The sequence below is a fragment of the Sturnus vulgaris genome, chromosome 14 (genome assembly GCF_052056855.1).
Source record: "Sturnus vulgaris isolate bStuVul1 chromosome 14, bStuVul1.hap1, whole genome shotgun sequence".
Taxonomy (NCBI): Eukaryota; Metazoa; Chordata; class Aves; order Passeriformes; family Sturnidae; genus Sturnus; species Sturnus vulgaris.
The window spans coordinates 7,033,622-7,038,010 of NC_142256.1; positions in this window are offsets into that span (position 1 = coordinate 7,033,622).

The following is a 4,389-nucleotide window of genomic DNA, read 5'->3' on the forward strand; positions in this document are numbered from 1 at the left end:
GTTTACTTGCAGCTGCTGTGTTCTTAAATCTGAATATGGGCTTTCAATACTTTGAAAATGCAGTTGTGAGCTCGGCTTTAAGCTGGGCTTCCAAGCAGAAGACACAGCCCATGCAGAGGGGTTAGAACCAGGTGATCTGCAAGGCCCTTCCAGCCCAAACCTTGAGTCTGGGTTATTCAAGTCCAGTATTTACCATGGCTCATCCTTTGCAGTGCCATCTGGTGTCAATTAAAAGAAAGTTACCCTGGGTTTTCTAGGTATTGCAGCAGAAAACTAAACCTGCAAGAACGAAAAATTTAAATTGATGCTCAGTTAAAGAACAGTGTAAACTTTTTCTCGCTCATCTGTCTTTTAAAAAAGGAAGATTAACACTTTAAAATAAAATCAAGGTAATTTATCACTTATTATCAAACTTTTAAAGTATTTGTGGTTAGTCCTGTCTTGTGTTCCACATTAGGAAATAATTTGGGAATATTTGGTGTGTGGAAGGCAGAAGGCATTCTGGATTTCTTTGGTGACTTGGCCTGCAAACAGATTTATGACACTACAGCAACTGCCCTCAGCTTCTGGCTCCCACAAAATAAAATTGTCTACCTGAAAGACAGATAAGTTTTATCTCTTTCCTTCTTTACTTAATAATATCAATCAAAAGCTAAGATTATATATACATATATGTATATCTATATATATGTATTTGTGTATATATATATATATAATGTCTATAATTTTGCACATGGAAAACCACCTTGTGACCATTATGGATTATTTTGTGCTTTCCTTTGGCAGTAAATTTCTCATAAAGAAAATCATACCTAAGACAGAAACCTCATAATTCCTGAATATTTTTCTTGGACTTAGATTAGATATATTAGATATAAAGGTCTTGTGATGCATTATCTGGGTAGATAAATTATTAGCTGACATTGGCTAAAATAAACTAAATCCCTTCATGGCAGTTCTCCAAATGGAGTTCAACTGGGTGCATTTTCTGGAAACTTCTGCTCTTTTGCAACATGACAATATTGCTAAATGGGATTTTTGGGGTTTTTTTTGGGGGGATGAGTTGATACTAAAATTCATTCCAACTTGGATATGCCATATATTTCTGGACTTCAGCACTAATATCATTTTAGATTTCTTCCTGGAGAGTTTCTCCCTAATTTTTTGTGGTCTCAGAGAAATTTGTTCTTTTTGAGGTTAATAAAAACTAACCCAAAATATATAGAGTTTTTTGCTGACGATGGAGGTCTTGGTTTTGCTGTGTTCTGAATCTAACAGATGGTATTTTAGAGGACAAAAGGACTTGCTGCCAGTGCAAAAACTTGATCTCAGTATAACTCTCACTCGAGGTTACTGTAAAAACTTACTAAGCAGATTATTCCAATTGAAGCCATTGACCCAATCCTTTGCATCTTTCAATTTATCCTTGAAATATCCATCAAGCTGTGCCTCAGAAAATGCCCAATTCTGAAATGGCAGCAGCACTTGGGAGACATCTATCTTGACTCCTAAATCCTTTAAGATTTGTGATTGGGTAATTTGATTAACTCAGAATGGTTTTATTTCATTAGCCAGGAATTAAAGAAACAGCACCCAAGTGTAGGGCCATTCTCAGGGGTTAAGCATCAACATTAATTTTTTCATTTGTTTTCTCTGGGCTTGGTGTAGAGTTTGTCCATCAAAGTCAAACCCAGATGTTGGTGTTCTAGCCCGAAATGGAATCAGATTCCTCTCTCTTTCTCTCTCTTTCTCTCTCTTTCTCTCTCTTTCTCTCTCTTTCTCTCTCTCTTTCTCTCTCTTTCTCTCTCTTTTCTTCTTTCTCTTTCTCTCTCTTTTCTTCTTTCTCTTTCTCTCTTTCTCTTTCTCTTTCTCTCTTTCTCTTTCTCTTTCTCTTTCTCTTTCTCTTTCTCTTTCTCTTTCTCTTTCTCTTTCTCTTTCTCTTTCTCTTTCTCTTTCTCTTTCTCTTTCTCTTTCTCTTTCTCTTTCTCTTTCTCTTTCTCTTTCTCTTTCTCTTTCTCTTTCCTGCCTTTCCATCATTAGCATTTTACAAGGTCAGAGATCTGTGGATGAGCCTGAGGTCAAGGAGCTGATGAGGGCTGGAAGGTTCTGTGCTGTTCTGGAAAATTCTGTGGGTTTCTGGAAGGTTCTGTGCAGTTCTGGAAGTTTCTGTGCAGTTCTGGAAGGCTCTGTGTGCTTCTGGAAGGTTCTATGCAGTTCTGGAAGGTTCTGTGCAGTTCTGGAAGGCTCTGGGGGCTTCTGGAAGGTTCTGGCTCCCTGTGCTTTACCAACAGCTCAGAGATGTCCCCACATTGTGTGGGGTTTGTGGCTGTGTGTTACAAACAGCTCTGCTGTTTTGAGGGTTTAGGTGCTTGTCCATCCAGATCAGTTCATGAACAGAACGATGGAAAAGGCCATGGTTAGGTCAGGCTTGGTGATATCAATGATAATGATATAATATAATGATAATGAATGATGATAATAATTGTAAATTCACCTCCAGGGCTCCCCAGCCAGGCCTTGGGCTTTAACAATTCTAGTGATGGTTTATAAAAATTAGGCTTATAAACACCCAGATACCTTTAAAAAACAGTAGGTACAGTAATTAACTCCCACTGGAACAAATACAACCTCACCATGAAGGTTTAGTACTAAACTGAAAAAAATTCCACCTCTTTCTTCTGTCTCTTGAAAAGATGACCCTTCCCCTTATCTCTTTTTTTAGTTTTGTTTTGTTATTTTCTTTTTTCTTTCTCTCCTCTTTTGAGAAAATGTCCTTAAGCTTTACAAGATTTGGGAACCTTGGCTATGTTAACTTTCAGCGCCAGTCTCACCCTTTTTGTAATCTAAGGTTGCAGCAAGAGGAAAAAAAAAAATCACAGCAGACCAAATGATGCAACTGTAATCACATCCATTTATGCATTTCTTGGGATGCAGACGAGCATTTCCTTTTAGTTTTTATTTGTGTCAACAAATTGCTTCTTATCAACTCCTTACCGAGAGATGGCAGCAAAGGATTGCAAAGGAAATTCGGCTTATTTTGTTTGAACAAATAATTATCTACAAGGAGCAATCAAATATCACTGAAGGCATGTTTTCTTCATCTCGGCGATATAAGATAAATTTTTAAAAATTTTTTTAGTGATCTGACAACACAAGAAAAATAAAACTTGTGATTATTTTCCGAGGTTGTTTTTAGGCTCATCTATCTGATAATGCTTAGGCTTCAGACTGAAATTCTTCCTAATATAATGCATTAAGGAACACTGACATCCTGTCAGCAGTCTGCACAAAGAATCATCGACTCACACTCCTTGTTTTTTCACTAAAATCTGTATTTTAGAAAAGCTTATGACACATGACAGTTTTCATGGCATTTCCCAACACAAAGGCCCAGACTGAGAAATGTTTCAGGAGCTTGGCTTCCTCCATGAAATTCCACAGGAGGAATTGTCAAGAAACAGACAAAAGATCTATTTGGGAAATCACAGAAACCCACCATGGTTTGGGTTGGGAAGGACATTAAAACTCATCTCATCCCACCCCTGCCATGGCAGGGACACCTTCCACTGTCCCCAGTGTCCAACCTGGCCTTGGGCACTGCCAGGGATCCAGGGGCAGCCACAGCTGTGCCAGCTCTGCCCACCCTGCCAGGGAACAATTCCTGCCCCAATCCCATCCAGCCCTGCCCTCTCCATTGAAGCCACTCCCTGCATCCTGTCCCTCCATCCCTGGTCAAAAATCTCCATCCACCTTCACTGCCAGGACAACCTTTGGGGAGAGCTGAGTTTGTGGGTGGTTTGTGTTCTCCCTGTGCCCTCACACCCTGCCTGGTTTGGTGGCAGTGCCACACTGGGTGCCTGTGCTCCTCCCAAAAACTGGAGTTGCTGTGCAGTGACCCTTCATTCTCGGTGACTGAGTTTGGATTCGGAGATTTGGACAGCCAGGGATTGAATCTGGATTCGGACTTTGGGACAGTGAGGGATTGCTGCAGGGCTGGGATGTCTCTGGTGCTGCCCCACAGCCCCTGGAAGCTTTTGCTGTACTTTGCTTTTAGGACAGGGGCAAGATTCTGCTGCTGGTTCCAGATGGGTTTAGCAGTGCCAATCTATCTTGGGCTGGTGGAAAAACTAATTAAACTTGTTTTTTCTCTTTCTCTGGACACAGTGTTTCTTTTTCCTTTTTCCCCCACCTTTAATCAATCTGTACCCGGTGTCTCACTGCCTTTTTTCACTCCCCCTGGTCTTTTCCTGCTGCCTCTTTTCATCCCATTCTGCTGCTCCCCAGCTTCTGCTGTGTCTTTGTCAGACCTGCAGGGCAGTGAGGAGGCTCTAGCAGCACCAGAATAATGATGCAATCCCATCTTTGCTTTTCTTCCACGTCTTTACAGCT